General features: G+C 40.1%; 1 protein-coding gene across 1 annotated transcript in view; it reads right to left on the bottom strand.

Annotated features, from left to right (window-relative positions):
* Window positions 1-19,219, bottom strand: part of GALNTL6 (polypeptide N-acetylgalactosaminyltransferase like 6) — a gene marked incomplete at both ends in the record, with an annotated part of 1,173,146 nt that overhangs the window by 26,562 nt on the left and 1,127,365 nt on the right. The window lies entirely within an intron of this gene.

Below are 19,219 nucleotides of genomic sequence, written 5' to 3'. Positions count from 1 at the left end.
GTGTGGGGACCACGTCCGGGTTTGCCTGGACCATCCCGGTCTCCACCCGTGGTCATGGTGTAGCATTTCTCCTGGGGCCCCCTAGAGTATTAGCGAAATAGGAAAGATGGTACCACTGGTGCTACGCTGGTTGAGGATTCTCTACGTAAAGTCCGAACTTGGACAAGTTGTCGAATGAGAAAAAAAATGACCGATAATTTTTTACAGTGATCCTATTAATACTGATATAAGGAACTGAGTAGTTAGAAGAGTGGACTATGAGAAGCGTCAAGATCAGAAATGGCAACAGAAGGAGTTGAGGCCATGCGCACGTGTCGCTTTGTCAAGTCGGCCTGCCTGAGGATTTCCACGATTCTGCGGACCTCGAAACCCCGCCCCCGCATCATAGAGATGGATGGCGTTTATGGTTTGTTACTTAGCAGTCAACGTTTAGCTAAGCTCAGCGATCTCAATCCTTTTTATGCCTTTATATAGTCCGGGATTATAATAATCCCTTTAGGTATTGTTAAGAATGGAAACAAGAACAGGATGTACTCAGGTGATAATTTTAGTCAAGGCTCTTTCGCGGGAGAACGAGCAAGTAAGGTAAGGCAGAAGGATGGCTGAAGCAGGCCTGTTGCTACTGGGATGAGGGCAAGAGGCAGAGAGAAGGTTGTCATGAAATATAGTGAGGGTCATGAAAGGAATAAATGAGGCCGGAAGGGGACTGTGGAGGGCAGAGTGATGTCTTATTTCATTTACTGTAGGAGTAGAGGTTGGTATAATGTCATTCAGGGGGGAGCCAATGTGGTAGATACAGTTTCCTTATTCAGGGAATTTGGCAACAACGGGGTGGGGGGGGGCGTTCATCACCCAATTTTGGACCTCGATGTTCAGGCTGTCTGCCCCGCAGTGCCAGGGGAATGTGAAATAATGTAGGACACACGGTAACAGTTTGTAACCTATTTCGGTCTACAGACCTGTGTGGGAATCCAAGGAAAGCTATGGACACTTTTACAATAACAAAGTAAACAACGAAGCTGTAAGTGGATACACATCAGAACTTCTCTGTTCATTTTCCTGGAACCTACAGACTCCAGGTTTGAACCCTGAATTAGGGAAAACACTTTCCACCTACTCCTTGAAAACTCCTTGTACCCTTCCTCCTAGTAGGGTGGGAAATCCCAAAAGCCAGGGAATGAACTCGGCAGCTGTCGACGTGCCCCGGGTTAGCTCTCACTTCTCTTTCCTCCGCCTTCCTGAAATGAGCACCAGGGAGGAATTTCAGTGTGGAATCCGGGGAGCCGAGCTTCAAACCACCCTTTCGTAAAATCAGTTCCTCGGTGTATGATTGAATTTCTTTGGTCAAAAGTTTGCTTTTTCTGTCACTGGCTTGAGTCTGGCACACTCTGCAAAGCTCCCCTTTGATCTCCTTATCTGTACCCAGGGTGTCAGTTTTCTAGAGCTGTCTCTAGCCCGGGAGCTGCCTGCCTGAACTCTGGGCAGGACTCGCTTTCCACTGTTGGACCGTGTAAGTCAGAGACACGCTCTTCCTAGAGAACCAGTGTCGGTGTGGGCCAGAGACACCTTCAGGGCACTGTTGTTCCCTCCACTTTAGTCTGGGAGCTCTGAACCACATTTAGGAGAACAGCAGCCGCTGGTGCTTTTTGGCCGCTTGGCCGCGGAGGCCACCGTCAGCTGGCGTGGCGCTGGCTCACCGAAGGGGCTCTGGCTGCTCTTGGAAAAGGAGGACATCGGGAAGAGAAGAACACGCACAAGCCGGGGACGCCGAGGGGCAAATCTGCCAAACCTGCCTGCGGATACACACCAAACCCCATCAGAGAGCCTCGTTTTGGTGTCTAAATGCTATGAGCTTGAAGGGCTCTGGCAGGGCTGGAGGAGATCATTTTCTAAACTCTTGAATTTTCTACATTCTCACTCAAATGGCATCTGCGTAGACAATGGGATAAACTGCTTTGGAAGCCAACTTTCAAGTTTCAAGGGCGTAATTGTCTACATCTGTGTAAATTCCAGCCTGTAGTGGTGCCAGAGAAGAAATGTTAGAGAATGTAGGGTAAGGTAGCACCTGGAGTCAAGCCTGCTACCCGGCCATTCACGCTCGCTTCTCTCTTCCTTTTCATTTTATCCTCACCACTTTGGCACATACCCTTGTCCTCTCCTCTTGCTCACAAACACAACTCCGTCAATACCGTCCGGAGAACAAACTGACGGCTGCCAGAGGGGAGGGGGGTGTGGGGTTGGGGGAAAAGAGTAAAGAGCTGTGAGGGGTACAGGCCTCCAGTTTTGGAATGAACAAGTCATGGGAACAAAAGGCAGAGCCCAAGGGATATAGACAATGACACAGTAATAGTGATATAATGGGACAGATGGGAGTGACACTCACCGTGAATACAGCGGAATATATAAACTTGTCAAATCACTATGTGGTACACCTGAAACTGATGTAACATTGTGTGTCAACCACATGCAAATGAAATGCAATGCAATGCAATGAAATGAAATAAAATAAAATAAAATAAAATAAACAGGTGAATAAAATTCCAATAGAATGAATTCTATTTATTTATTTGAATAAAATTTAAAAATGGAGATAAGAAAATTTATAAATGGTTTATGCTTTTTCAGCACGGGCTTTGTATCTGGCTGAAAGCAAAGCAATTCACACACAGGCACACACCCAAATCTAGGACACAGAACACCGAATAAATCTATGACAGAATAGATCCTATTCATGCTTTATTCCTTTGATGTCCAGCTTCAGGGCTTGGCATCATTGAAATGTGTCAAGAAATCCTGAGAGACACTGAACAGGATTAGAAAGTTAGGTAGTGCTTGACTAGGAATGGGTGGGAAGCTGGAGAAAAATGGGGGAAAAGGGAATCATTATGTATGACAGGATTACAGAGATAATCTCCTTCTGGGCGAGGCTTAGGGAAAGGTCTGGCAGAGAGTAAAGAAGTCTTACATATACAAGAGAAGTCAGTCTCAGCGTGAACATTTTTTGTCCCCTCCCCAACACAGGAAGTTTCTAAAAAGAGGTCCCAGAGGAGTGTGGTATAAATAGGTTAGCTAGTAGGTGTGGGATTGCTTATTGCATTGGTTGTTAAAGAGAGACTAGGCTCGGGGTGCCTGGGTGGCTCAGTGGGTTAAGCCTCTGCCTTCGGCTCGGGTCGTGGTCTCAGGGTCCTGGAATCGAGCCCCGCATTGGGCTCTCTGCTCGTTGGGGAGCCTGCTTCCTTCTCTCTATCTCTGCCTGCCTCCCTGCCTACCTGTGATCTCTCTCTCTCTGTCAAATAAATAAATAAAATATTTTAAAAAAGAGAGAGAGAGAGACTAGGCTCAGTTTAACAAATGAGAGAGCATGGTTTACTAATTTCCTCCTTACCAGGACTCCTTACCCCAGAAGTAGTGGATTATGATTCATTCAACAAATTTTTTTACCAAGGACCTGCTATCCGAGGTGCTTTACCACATGCTGGGTCCACAGTGAAAAATAATAAGGCATCACTTCTGGGGGTGGGGTGGGGTATGTAAAATGGGCAAAGAGGGTCAAAAGGCACAGACTTCCAGTTATAAAATAAATAAGTTCTGGGAATATAATATACAGCACAGGTGACTATAGTTAAGAGTACTGTGTTGTATGTTTGAAAGTTGCTAAGAGAGTAGATCTTAAAAGTTCTCATAAGGAAAAAATTGTAACAATGTGTGGTGATGGATGTTACCTAGACTTATCGTGGTGATCAATTCATAATCTATACAAATACCCAAATCATTATGTTGAGCAGCTGAAATTAATGTAATATTTTACATCAATTATATCTCAATAAAAAATTTTTTGATAAAAATAAATTTGAATTTAACAACCACCACCACGACAAAATTGGTCTCCTCCTCTGTGCGATTTGAGATCTAGAGGACATCAGAGAGCACCTGAGTGGAAGAAAGGCTTGCGGCTCCCAATATTTCTGGCCGTGAATTTTTAACATGGCAAAAGGAATCAAGATGCTCCTTTTTCTGGACCGGGGTTGGTTTTAGAATTCAAATTCGTGTGCTGAGCTAGAAAGAAAGAAGATGGTAGGGGAGTATGGAGAGAGAACTGAGTGGAGACGGAGTAGGTCTGGGCTCTGCTCACCAGTCACAAAAACAGGTTCCCCCTAACCTCGCCATGTATTCCTTTTGAAAGCTCAATTCATCCATTTCTAAAAAGTCAGCCTTTAAGGAGTGCCCCTGAATGAAAGATGCTTTGAGAAGTACTGAAAGAGATCCCAGAACAAAAGAAAAACAGCTCCTGTTCCCAAGTTGCCTACAGTCCTACTGGGGAGACAGCACTCGGAAGGTGTTTTGTTAGATGACTAAACGCTAAGTGAGGACTGAAGAGGAAATGGTCAGTTCTGAGCAGGACAGCTTTGGGCACTTGAACTGAGGACATTGGAAAGGGGCTCGAGAGGATGTGTGGAATTGAATCTTGAGAGTGAAATGACAGAGGGGCACTCTAGTCTCAGGGATCAGAAATGAGAGTTGACGGTGCAAGGAAATGGCACAGAATCGTGGCTCAGCATGAGGTCTGTAAAATGAGGACAGTCGAGCCTCAGAGGGTGGTTGGGAAGATTGAACTGATACGTGCAAGGTGCTTAGCACAGTGTTAGCTACTATTTATTTGCTTATTTATTTTCTCAGCTGTCACAACTATGGTGGTAAATGTGGTGATGCCACAGTCAGATCCCATTTCTGTTATACCATGAGATGTCTCACAGTCACTTCAAATACAAGGAGACGACCACTGATGAACCTGTGGCCCATCACTCCAGACCGATTCTTTAGTCCTGATCACCTGATTATCTTGATGTTAGAAGCAGACATCCAAGATCTCTGTCAGGCAACTTGGATGTCACCTTAGACACCTCATATCTTGCCTCCAGACCCAATTAGCTGTCTGTTGATTCTGACCCTTAATATTGAATGCCCTACTCCTTTCTTCTCCTTTCCAGTCTCCCAGGCCTTCAACATCTCCTCGTGGGCTTTAAAAAAAAAATTGTAGTAAAATGTACATAATATGAAGTTGCCATTTTCACTGTTTTTAAGTATAAAATTCAATAGCATTAGTACATTCAAAATTCTGCATAACCGTCACCAGGACATCCAAGACTGTTTTCATCCCCCAAAATAGCAACTCTGTAACCATTAAGCAATGACTTCCCCACTTCCCCCACATCTGGTAGCCTCTATTCTACTGACTCTCTGAATTTTCCTATTTTGTTTTATTTTTAAAGATCCATTTATTTATTTATTATTTTAGAGAGAGAGAGAGAATCAGGGAGAGGGGAAGAAGGAGAGAGAGAGAGAGAATCTCAAGCAGAATCCCTGTTGCACGTGGGAGCTCTCCATGAGGTTCGATCTTACAACCCTGAGATCGTGGCATGAGCCAAAATCAGGAGTCGGATGCTTAACCAACTGAGCCACCCGGGTGCCGCTGAATTTGCCTATTTTAGATACCTCAGATAAGTGGATCCACACTATGTTTGTCCTTTTGTGTCATACTTATTTCACTTAGCATAATGTTTTCAAGGTTTATCCATATTATAGCATATGTTAGAACTTTGTTTCTTTTTAAGGTTGAATGATATTGCATCATATGTAATATACATATTAATATTAATATACACATATATCAGATTTTGCTATCTCCTCACCCACTGATAGACACTAGGCTTGTTTCCACCTTTTGGCTATTGTAAAAAATGATGCTGTGACCATTGGCATACAGATATCTGTTGGCTTACTTGCTTTCAGTTCTTTTGGGTATATCCCTAGGAGTGGAATTGACTGAGTTCTATGTAATTCTATGTTTATCTTTTTGAGAAACCACCATACCGTTTTCCATAGTGGCCACACCATTTTACATTCCTACCAGCAATGTACAATGGTTCCAATTTCTTCATATCCTTGCCAATGCTTCTTGTTTTCTGGTTTTGATAATAACCATTCTAGTGGGTCCAAAGTGATAACTCTTTGTAGTTTTGATTACATTTCCCTAATGACTAATGATATGGAATGCCTTTTCATGATTTTATCCAGTATTTGTATGTCCTGTATGGAAAAATGTCTATGTAAGTCCTCTACCCTTTTTGAACTGGGTTTTTGTTGTTGTTGTTGAAATGCTAGGAGTTTTAAGAAACATTCAGGACATTAATCTCATCAGATATATGGTTTGCAAATGTTTCCTCCAATTTTGCAGATTGCCTTTCCTTTTGTTGATAGTGTCTTTTGGTACACAAATGTTTTTATTTTTAATCAAATTCAATTTACCTATTTTTATTTTTGTTGCTTCTTTTTGTGTCATATTTAAGGAACCATTGCCAAACCCAATGTCGTGAAGATTTCCCCCTAAGTTTTATTTTAAGAATTTTGTGTTCTTGTGTTTAGGTATGATCCACTTGGAGTCAAAATTTGGGTATAAGATAAAGTTCCAACCTCATTCTTTTGCATGTGGATGTATTAGTTCGCTAGGACTGCTGTAACAAAGTACTATCAACTGAGTGGCTTAAGCAACATCAATTTATTGTATCGCAGTTTTAGAGGCTGGAATTGTGAACTCAGGGTGTTGGCAGGGTTGATTCATTCTGAGGGCTGTGAGGCAGACTATGTTCTATGCCTCTCTCCCAGCTTCTAGTTTATGGCAAACTTTGACACTTTTTGTCCTGTAGATGCATCACCCTGATTTCTGCCTTCATGCTTACATGGCATTCTCCTTTTATGCTTGTCTGTGTCCAAGTTTTCTATTTTTGTAAGGACACCAGTTATGTTGGATTATAGGCCTACTCTAGTATAACATCATCTTTATTAATTACAACTGCAGCAACCCTCTTTCCAAATAAGGTTACATCCTGAGGTACTCGGGATTAGGATTTAATACGTGAGTTTTGGGGAACATGACTCACTAACAGTGGGTATCCAGTCTTCCCAGCACGATTTGTTCCCTCCTCATTGAGTGATCTTGGTACTCTTGTCAAGAAAATAATTGACTATGTAAGTGAGGGTTTATTTTTGGGTTCTCTATTTTCTTCCATTTGTTGATGTATCTGTCCTTAGCCATTACTACACTCTCCCCCACCAGCTTTATTGAGATATTATTGATATATTAATATGTTATTAATATATAATATGTGAAATGATTACTACAATAAGGTTAGTTAACACCTCTATTCCCTCACATAATTATCTTTTTGGAGGGGCTGATAACATTTAAGATTTACTCTTTTAACAACTTTCAAGATATAATATAGTATTGCTAATTATAGCTGCTATGCTATTCATTAGATCCCTAGAACTCACCCCTCCAGCTGGAGGTTTGTGTCTTTTGATCAACATTTCCTATTTCTCCTACAGCCCAGGCCCTGGTAACCACCATTTCATTCTCTATTTTAATGAGGTAAGTTTTTTTAGATTCCACACGAAAGTGAGAGCATACAGCATTTGTCTTTCTCTGTCTGACTTATCTCAGACTATCTCTCTCTCTCTCTCTCTTTCTCTCTATATATATATATATTTCATATTTTCTTTATCCTTTTGTCCATCAATGGGCATTTAGGTTGTTTCTGTGTCTTGGCTGTTGTGAATAATGCGACAATGAACATGGGATGCAGATATCTCTTTGAGATAGTGATTTCATTTCCTTTGGTTATATACCCAAAAGTAGGACTGCTGGATCATAATGAATACCACACTTTTTGGATTACTGTAGCTTTGTGTTAAGTTTCAAAATCAGGAAGTGTGGGTTCTTCAACTTTGTTCTTCTTTTTCAATATTGTTTTGGCTCTTCAAGTTTCCTTCAGATTCCACGTGAATGTTAGAAGGAGTTTTCTCTTGCTGCAAAAACACCATTGGAGTTTTGACAGAGATCAGAATGAGTCCATAAATTTCTTTGAGTAGTACTGACAAACTATTTTTGGGTAGTATTAACAATATTGTTTTCTAATCCACAAACATAAGATGTCTTTCCACTTATCTCAATATTTTAAAATTTTCTTCAGTGTATGAATCTTTTCCCTCATTAGTTAAATTTACTCCTACATTAATTTTTTAGAAAGAGATATAATGTATGTAAGAGCACAGATTGTGGAATTTTAGTTTAGATTTTAATCATTTACTAGCTGCTATGTGATTTTAGCCATTACTTAACTTCCTTTTGTCTTAGTTTCCTCTTCAATAAAATGAAGGTAATTACAATACTTACTTGGTAAATCGGATGTGAAGATTAAGTGATATTATACATATAAGGTGCTCACAGTAGTGTCTGGCCCATATTAAGTGCTCAAAATGTTAGCTTTATAGTACTACTGGTAGTAGTAGTATTGGGACACAGTGAGCAATGAGACTGAGGAGGTAGAATTATGAAGGGTCTTGAATATTAAAGTAAGGAATCTAGACCTTGTTCAGTTGGCAAACAGAATTAGTAGATCTTGAGAAGAAAAACTTGTTTTAGTTTTATTTTATTTATTTATTTATTTATTTTTTAACGAGGTATGCCTCTAGTTTATTTTTCAGATTCCTCTGCGGGATTAAAAAGTCTTTTTCTCATCGCATTGCCATGCTCTCTGCTCTTGGTCCTCTTTTCCATGTACTCATTCTTCAAGCATTTTCTCATCTCCCGATCGAGATCATTGCAATGACGAAAAAATTTCAGAATGCTGTGCGGACTCGCGGCCACAACAGGAGAGCTGAAGCGACAGTCACCAGCGAAGACTCCCCATTCAAAAGGCGGCAGTCAGGACACCGGAGCTGAGCCACCTCCGGGCGGCGAAGGCTCTCACGCCCTCCACAGCTGACCTCCCACGGCTTTGTTTTAGTTTTAAATTAAAAACTTGTTAGTGGGAAAGACAGATGGAGAGTTATGTAGTTGTAAACATGGGCGCTAGTTCTAATTGATGAGAATCTGTACTATGTAGTGATTGTGATAGAATATATCTATGTATTAAAAAAAGAGATGTATTCCAGACACGTTGTTCAGATAGCATTCACTGGTCTTGACAAGTGCACGCGGATAATGAAGAAGACTTGCCGAGTTTGAGGTGTCTTTGTGGCATCTACACATAGACATGCAGAAATCTGGAGTATAGAAGAGAGGTAAGAGCAAGAAATATGGATTTGAAAATTACCTACTATGCCAACTCTTAATATATTGCCTCTCAACTTCAAATTCATTCCTCTTTGTCTTGCTTTGTGATACACAAGATGGACGCTGTGGACCTTTTTCCTTTCCAGCAGCTGCAGTTTTAGGTTCCATTCATAGAGGGTGCTGCAGAGACACTAAAGGGCAGAGCAGGAAGACGTCTCACTCTTTCCATTGTGTAGGTGCTGGTTTTCCATGTCCTAGTCAGTAAATTGGTAGGTAGAGTAAGTTGGAAGAAAGTAGCCCTCACCTGAGGGGCCCTCAGAGTTTAGTAGAGGCTACTGCCTGCGGTCTCTTTACCGCCACAAGCGAAATGGAATCAAATGAAACTTGACCTTCAACCTTGGTGGGGAAAGAAGGGAAGGGGTCTTCCAAGTTTCTGAGTTCCTGCCTTGCTCACATCCCCTCAGCTCTAAAGGTAGTTACTACTTTAAGAAGTTGCTGCTTCTGTAGTCTTTAGAGTCTATGTTTTACCTCTTTTACTAGGTTGTAATTTTCTTTATATTAAAATGCCCTTGTTGTAATTGCTGGTATCATTTCTGGCTCCTGACCAGACCCTGACTGATGCAGCAACATATGAGTAATAATTGAAGTCATACAAGGATACGATAGCACATAAGTAAAACACATGAGGGAGATGGGATGGAATTCCGGGGAATGCTTTCTTTGGGAAGAGGGCAAAGAAAGAGTAGTGAGGAAAAAGAAAGGGAGAGTAAAAGAAGGACTAGAATGAAGACAGCGAAAAGAGTTTCAAGAAGTGGGTGGGAGAGTCAATAGCATCAGATCTCTTAGATTCGTCCAGTAGGAGGAGGACTGGAAGAGGCTGCTGGATTTGACAGTCAGAAAGTCGCTCGTGGCCCTTTCCAAGGACAAGTTCTGTGGTGTGGTAACAAGGCAGGGGACAGATTCCCCAGTGGGTTGAAGAAAATTGGAGGTGAAAGTTCAAGCCACAAACGGAAGCTTCCCCCTTTTTTAAAAGAGGGGGCAGAGAGGGGGAGGGGCAAAGGGAGGAGAGAAAGAGTCCTAACTAAGCAGGCTCCACGCTACCCAGGGAAGGGCTCGATTCCAGGACCCTGAGATCATGATCTGAGCCAAAATCAAGAGTCAAGATGCTCAACCAACTGAGCCACCCAGGTGCCCCTGGAAGCTTCTCTTTCAAGAAGCTTGACAGTGAGGGGAAAGGTAGATACAGGGAAAAAAACAGAACAAAAAACCCCAACATTTTGGGGATAGGATAGGGAGGGAGGTAGGATAGGGAGACTTGAGACTACAATTACATATAAATCCTGCCCTAATTCATTTGAGACTCAAACATTTTCTTGAAGTGTTTTTAGAAACTAAAAACATAAATATATAAATAGAAAACATTAGAAGTGCTTTCATTATCCTTGTAGGATTTTTTGCTTTTTAAGGTTTCGTCTCATGGCCATCACACCATTTTTGCTTGAACGGACCCATTCCATCTCTAATTGCTCCGTCCTCCTGGCGTACAATGACTGCTGGCAGAGACCAACTACTGCCTTTCCTTGAAATTATGCCCACAGAGATTTTCTTCCTAGCTTATGTACATTTTCCTCTTCTGAATTTACCATAAAAGTAATTGTTTTGGCATCTCTTTCTTGCCCTGGGACTTACTAGAACGACTCATTTCAGAAGCCTGGCTTACATTATGCAAGAAAAAGCTGAGCCTGTGGCAGAAATATTACCGTAGGGCCTTCAGATTTGTATGTGTTCTGCTCTAAATAGTCTTTTTCTAAAACTATGTCCCACAACTTGAAGTATTGTGAGTATTGTTTGTGAAACATATCCAGCATCAGAATAGAACTTTTAGGCTAAGTGTTATTTGCCAACAACAATTTGATTCTCACAAACAGATACAGAGGAAGATTTGTATAAATAAGCCACTTTTTGTCGGGCTTAAGATAAGCAACTCTTCCCTAGTAGAAGGAAAAAAAAAATTATAGTACTTACTTCAGACCCAACTGAGTGCTTTCACAACCATTATTTTGCTTCTAAATCTGTATCACCACCATGCTTTCCATTCATACACATTTGCAGTTGAGGCTCTGAGATAGTAAGTGGTTTGTCTAAGATTATAGAACCAATAGGTAGAGGGCAGGATTTGTACCCATGTCTCTCATTTCTAGACCTGTGATCTTTATCCTATTTTGTGGTAATGGTTATAATTAATTCACCAGAACAGTGCAATTTTGGGTGTTAAATCCATGGCAAATGCTTTACTCAGCTCTAAGGAATATATGAAGATTAAAGAAGGCTATGAATCCTTGGGTTCAGAAAAGAAGTGATCCCAGTCCAAAATTGAGTTGGAGTCTAGATCTAGATAGAGTGTCTGATCTAGTAGAGGGGCTGAAGCAGGGTTAGAAATAAAGACACTCAGGAAACTTTGGTAAAGCCCTTGGCCAAGCCAATGGATGAAGAAGTGACAAGTCATTGAGGCCCATGACTAAAAGGAAATATGTGGTTCCCCATAGTAGCTGGAGTCTAGGGAGGCTGCAGTGGTATGAGAGAAGGAACCATAGGGGATTAGGAGAAGAAATCACTTCCTGACCTTCGAATGAGACTCTAGCTTTTAGATTTGAATTTCTTAAAAATCCATTTTCCCAAAAGTCAGAAAATGGAAGAATACTGACAACTTTATTCTGACGCATTCAGTTGACTAGAAAATACCTCCTTTTGTGTCCAACAACCAGTTATATCCTTTGTTAAGCACAGAATATGGAGCAGCTTTGTTCTTTTGAACCCACAAACATGTAAGTCTGAAGGCTTAGAAACTATGAATTTGGGGCGCCTGGATGGCTCAGTGGGTTAAAGCCTCTGCCTTCAGCTCAGGTCATGATCCCAGGGTCCTGGGATCGAGCCCCACATCCGACTCTCTGCTCAGCAGGGAGCCTGCTTCCTCCTCTCTCTCTCTGTCTGCCTCTCTGCCTACTTGTGATCTCTGTCTGTCAAATAAATAAATAAAATAAAAAAAAAAAAGAAACTATGAATTTTTTTAGTCTGGATTTCTTTCCTTAAGTTGTGATGTTGGAATTTCATAAAATCAAGGAAAGAATTGTTTTGGCATTGAGACATTGTCTGATAAGGGAATGACAATAGCTGGTTTGGCCAAACAAAGAGTTTTGAAAGCTCAGGTGATAATTATTCATGTTTTGGTATGAATTATACACACATGTGTAATGAGATAAAAGATACATTACCTGTCAGAAACATGAAAGAAGACATTTTTAAAAAGTTGTAAGGAGGGGACCCTGGGTGGCTTAGTTGGGTAAGCATCTACCTTTGGCTCAGGTCATGATCCCAGGGTCCTGGGATTGAGTCCTGCATCAGGCTGTTCTGTTCAGCCGGGAGCCTGCTTCTCCCTCTCCTTCTGCCCCTGCTCATGTGCTCTCTCTCATTCTCTCTCTCAAATATATAGATTTTAAAAAATCATAAAAAAAAAAGAGTTGTAAGGAGTAATTCAGGAGACGAACAGACTTACTTGGGTCCTCTTTCTCCCTACAATTTACAAGACCCAGATGAATAAATTAAAGGTGGACAGCAGGAGGAAAAATAAGATCCAAAGGAAAATGTTATAGTGAGAGTCTGAGATTATCTACGGGAAAATTTGTCAAAGGGATATCTGAAAATCAGGAAAAGCATTTTAAATCAGGAGTTACTATGAGCTTTCCTGTGTTCTGTGGAGGGAAGAAATCTCCAGGAAGAGCTATTCCCACACTGCTAATAACACGAATTGCACCTGTGTCAAGTGGTTTGAAAGCAGGAAATACTGCTTAGAAGGCAAATGCAAACCATAGGAGGAGCTGGCTTGGGGGCTGTGAAGGCAGTGTGGCCCTACCTCAGCCCGAGATTGTGAGAAGAAACCCCAGAATGGACTGGAGCCAGAAAGTGTTAGTCATCATAGATGATAGATCATAGGTCGTAGATCATAGTCATCATAGATCACTCAGAAAACGACATGGAGACATCTCCTGAGACTGAGCCACGTTGGGTTGAGCAAGCACCTCATCTTTTAACGAACGTCTTGACATTTAATGTTCCTTTCATTTTTTTTTTTTTCTGGAGTGCTATTTTGTGAATATAAACACTTTTCCCAATGGTTAGATTCATCCATGAATTGCCAATAAATCTAAGACTTGCTCCAGTTCCAGTATAATAGTGAAAAGCCACTTTCAGTGTTATCCCCAAAGCCAAGGGCATTAAAAATAAAGCAACTTCTTAATACTTGAAAAACGACTCACACAACACAGTGTCTAGATAAAAATAATTCTTCCTTCAAATTCAGGTGAGATTGTTGAAATGTGGACAGGTTTAAAAGCTTGTCTAATATAGAGATGTTAAGCTCTTGTGTAAAATTTAAAACTGCTAGTTAATGAAGATCTGCAATCAAAATTATGGGTTGATTCTGAGAAGGATGTGACCCTTTGAACCTGGACAGGATTGCAGCAAAATCCTTGAGACACATGATAATCTATGGGCTTTTAAAGTTCTCTGGAGAAGTAGATTCTCTTGAACTCATTCTTGAGTTTAATAGCCATCCCTCTAAGGAAGGTCAGCAAATTGTCCTTATTTTCAAGTGAGATAATTCAGGGTCTGAGTTTTCTATTGTAAATTTCATCACTGTTAAACACAGTCAGCATATTAAAAGAGGCGACTTGGGTCTTTAAGGGAAAAAAAAAAGGTGGAAATGTTAAATTGCATTTGGGACACTAAGCTATAATGTAATATTTATAAAATATTTCATGGTATAATTACTTCCCTGCAATGTTTCTCTGTGGACCTTATATTATGAAACCATATCCTTTCCATTTTGTAGAAGATACAACTGAGTAGTGGTAAAAAATATTTCCACCCTCTTTCTTACCTCCTGCTGCAAAATCAAATAAATGGGGAAGCAAAATAGTGAGATTTGAAGGCCTAGCCTGAAATTTCAGCACCATACTGATGAGCATTCCATCACTGTGTCCTGTAGTAAAGAAATGCATGCAAAACTATTTAATGAAGACTACTGATTAATTGTTCCTATAAAAAAGCAAATGTACTCCCTTTAAACCAGGGACGTCAGATAGTCCACCCTGGGGCTCCATCTTATGTAAGAGGTAATGTAATGATCTCAGGATACTTGGATCCTCCAGCCAACTTTCTGAACAATAACCTTATATCTACTTTTAACCTAAGCATTTTATATAATGTTCCTCTTCTCAAATTAACCGTCAGTGCAGTTAATCATATTCACTGGATGGATAGTTCTGAGAATGAACAGGTTGAGGCTTGATAAAATTGTGATATGAATGGTGGGTGTTCAAAGCCAAGAGTTATCCTTTCTCTGGGAGAGAGTGAAACTATATTTCTCCCTGGAAAATAAAGCAGAACAAAAACCACAACAAAACAATGCAAAACAAAACAGTCAAGTTCTAAGAAAAACTCAACAATAGTTTAGTTCCGGGCTAGTGAGTGTGGCTACATGAACAACCTAAGCAGACAGTCCAGACAGTTTCAAGCGAAAGTCAGGGAAGCCCCATATTGTGTAGGGGCCTTTGGGAGGCCAGCGAGGGCTGGCTTCTGGTCTCTGGCACGGACCTGCTGTGTTACCCCAAACCTATGAAGCTCTCTTGGGGAGAGGCTATGCCTCCAATGTTTCTGTAACCCCAGCACCTGGTATAGTTTTTGGTATATAATATATTAGTCAGCTAGGGCTGCTATAGCAAAAATGCCACAGACTGGGGGGCTTCAACAAGAGAAATTTATTTCTCAGTTCTAGAAGCTGGAAGTCAAAGATCAAGGTGTTGTCAGGGTTCGTTTCTTTTGAAGCTTCAGGCTTCAAGGCTGGAAGATGGCTGCTATCTCAGCCATCTTCATATGGCTTCATATGTTATATCCTCATATGGCCTTTTCTCTATCTGTCAGCACTCCTGGTGTCTCTTCGTATAAGAACACCAGTCCTTTTGGGATAGGGCCATGCTTATGACCTCATTTAAACTTGATTACCTCCTCCATATCCAAATATAGTTATATTGCTGAAGGGTTAGGGCTTCAATATATGAATTTTATGGGGCACAATTCAGCCCTTAACATATAGTACTTATGCAATAACCTCCTTTTAGATAAAGAAGACAGTTAACTACTTTTCTTGCTAGTTTCTCTGCTGATGAACATGAAGGGCCAATGACAGTTCTTTATTACTATTCTTGCAGTTGATCTTAGAGTTTTTCCAAAGAAACTTCTCCAGAGATTGTATTTTTTCAGATCACTTAGAAGGAATTTATTGCTAGAAAATTTTGTTGGCTATGTTTCATATCCACTTTCCATACTAAATACATTCTAGGCCTAGTGAGGAGATTGCTAGACTCTCAAAGCCACTTGCTTGCATTCATCTCTCAAATCCTTACCAAAATCCTGACTCATCTCTTTTTGTTCCTGGAATTAGGTCATGGGCAAAGCTCCAGCAGTGACTTCTTTGAGCCACAGGTGTTCCTCCAGCTGATTATGGTACTTGCCTCATTTGTACTTAGAGCCTTGTTTAAATCTTTTCATTCAAGGCTGTCAGTGCCATTTTATGTCAGTGATATAAGCTTTTTTCTGAGTCACAGTCTCTTCTTGAGAATCTGATGAAAGCTATGGACTTTCCAGAAAGTGTATACATATACAGACACAAAGTTTGACATACAAAGGATCCTTGCTTTATACATCTGGTAGCCCGAAAAGTCCGTTTTACATGTTTATCACATTTACTGATTTTTTTCTACTTCCAACAAAGAGACACACAAGAGCTCAGAGCTTACTTTCTGGAGTGTATGTGAGATACTTTCCCTGTACTGATAAGCATTAGGAGACAAGAAAATGGTTGTAGTTTTTGCTTTAAAAAACAAAACAAAAACAAAACACAACTGAGAGATATCTCATGCACAAAACAATTATTCTCAATCATTCTCTTGTATGATTGAGGTATTTGTTGCCTCCTCAATCCATATGCAATGCAAACTGGAGTTTCAATGACTGTAAATAATAGTAACTAACCTTTTATTGAGAGCTTGCTGTCTTAGACCTTATGCAATGTGCTTTCTATAGATTATTCCATTTGATCATCACATTTGTTACAGCAGCTACAGGAAACTCATATTTTTTGGTTTCCTCATTGCAAAATATTATTACTTCTATTTTGCAATGAGGAAACCAAAAGATATGAGTTTCCTATAGATGCTATAACAAATGACCACAAATCTGGTAACTTAAAACAATAGAATTCTCTCCCAGTTGTGGAGGCCAGAAGTCCAAAATCAAGCTGTTGGCTGACCTGTGCTCCCTCCAGAAGCTCTAGGGGAGAGTTTGCCCATGCTTCCTCCAGTTTCTGGTAGAGGTTGGCATTCCTTGGCTTGTGGCTGCTCACTCCAATGTCTGCCACTGTCCTCACATGGCCTTCTCTCTGTGTTGCTTCTCTGTGTGTCTGTTCTAAGGACATCTGTCTTTGGATTTAGGATCTACCTAGATAGTTCAGGATGATCCAAGATCCTTAACTTAATTTCACTGCAAAGACCCTGTTTCCAAATGAAATCATATTCATAGGCTCTGGGAATTAAAATGTGGGCATACCATTTTGTGGGCCATCCCTCAACCTGCTACACAAGCAATTGATACAACAAGTCAGTGGTAGATCTAGGATTCCAACTGTTATGTTAGGGCTTCAAGAAAGCCCCACACTTACTAACTGTACACTTCAGTGTCTCCGCTTGGCTTCCTCTCAGTCAGAGTTGCAGTGTTACCATGTGTCGGCTGGCCACTGACTGAGAGGTCAGGGCTCAGTCTGGTAGCAGTCTCAGTTCTAGTAGAACCATGAACCTGACTTACATAAAGAAACAGAGGTGAGCCAGGACTATCACTTCAGGAGCACAGTGTTGACCTCAAATTTCCTTCCCTGCATTGTGGGGTAGGATACCCCATGGAGACTGTGACATGGGAACAGAAGAAAGAGGGCTCGGGGAAGCCAGAGAAGCCTATTAAACTGTGGCTGGGACCTGCCTGGGCAGAAGGGCAGTGCTTTTCTGGAAATATTTGACTAAAATACTATGCATGCTGAAAGAAATTAAAAGAGACATAAATAAATGGAAAGATATCCCATGTTCAAAGACTGGAAGACAATATTGTTATCAATATTAACTAATGTGACCTTACAGAGTCTACAATTCCTATCAATACCTCAATGATATATTTTGCAAAAATAAAAAAAAAAATCAATCCTTAAATTAATATGAAATCTCAAGAGGCCTTAAATAGTCAACACAATCTTGAAAAAGAAGAAGAAAGTTGGGAGATTTATACTTCCCAATTTCAAAACTGACTATAATGCTACAGTAAACAAAACAGTTGGTATTGGGATAAAGACAGACATAGAGACTGGTGGAAGAGAATGAAGAGCCCAGTAAAAAACATATGTGGTTAAATGATGCCTCACAAAGATGCAAGATCATTCAGAAATGGCCTTGGGAAAACTGGATATCTACATGCAAAAAAATGAAGTTAGACCTTTACCTTAACCATTTACAAAAATTAACTTAAAATAGATCAGAGACCTCAATGTAAAAGCAGAAACTATACAAGTCTTGGAAGAAAACATAGGAAAGTTTCTCAGCTTTGGATTTTGCAATGATTCTTGGATATGACATCAAAAGTGAAGGTTGCAAAAGAGAAAAAAATAGATAAATTAGACCTCATCAAAATGAAAAATTTCTGTGTATCAGAAGACACTATTAACAGAGTATAAAGATGTATAATGGGAGAAAATATTTGCAAATCATGTATCTCATAAAGGTTTAATACACAGAATACATAAAGAATTCCTAAAAGTCAACAACAGAAAAGCAAGCAATCCAATTCAAAAACAGGTCAAAGACCTGAATACACTTAACTCCAAAGAAGATACACAAATGAGCCATAGCACATGAAATGATGTTCACCATCACTAATTGTTAGGGAAACGGAAATTGAAACCATATTGAGATATACTTTCACGTCCATTAAGATTATTATAAACAAAACAGAGCCAAACTAGAAAACAGCAAGTTTTGGTCAAGGTATGGAAAAAATTAGAACACTTGTCCATTGCTGGTGGGAATATAAATCGGTGCAACTGCTATAGAAAACAGAATGGTGGCTTCTCAAAAAAATTAAAACCTAGAATTACCATATGATCTGGCAATTCCACTTTTGGGTATATACATAAAATAATAGACAGAAAAGACTTGAATAGATATTTGTACACCCATGTTCATCGGCAATATTATTCACAATAGCCAAAATGTGGAAACAACCCAGTGTTTATTAACATAACATAACATAACATAACATAAATGGATAAATAATATGTGATATATACATGTAATGGAATGTTATTCACCCTTAAAAAAGGATGATAATCTGACACAGGCTACCACAGAGATGAACCTTGAGGACATTAGGCTAAGTGAAATAAGCCAGCTCTTAAACGACAAACATTACAGGATTCTCCTTATATGAGGTACTTGAAACAGTCAACTCCATAGAGATAGGAAGTAGAATAGAGGTTTCTAGGGGCTGTGGGAAGGGGAGAATGGGGAGTTCCTTAATGAGTCCCGATTTTCAGTTGGGATAATGAAAAAGTTCTGAAAAGGGACAGTGGTGATGGTTACACAACAATGTGAATGTACGTAATGCCACTAAATTGTGCACTTAAAAGTGGTTAAAAAGGTAAATGTATTTTTACCATAATAAAAAGATGCAGTGTTTATTTGATGATGATTGGAGCAGTTTTCTGTAAATCCAGAAAAGAGAGGAAGCCAAGCTGTGGGATAGTGGCAGGTGATATAAAGCAGGACCTAATTTCTGGCTTTGGGGTGGATGTTAGAAGAAACTTGTGCTCAACAGGCCTCTGAGTAGATACAATTTTCTCAGTGTATTTGAGAATTATTGTGTCTCACGCCAGTGAGGTATTTGACACCCACTTTGCATATAAGGGAAACGTTACAAATACATGTATATAATTTTTAAATATTATTTATT

The sequence above is a fragment of the Martes martes genome (genome assembly GCF_963455335.1).
Source record: "Martes martes genome assembly, chromosome: 2".
In the NCBI taxonomy this organism is placed as follows: Eukaryota; Metazoa; Chordata; class Mammalia; order Carnivora; family Mustelidae; genus Martes; species Martes martes.
This window is presented reverse-complemented; position numbering and strand designations above follow the sequence as displayed.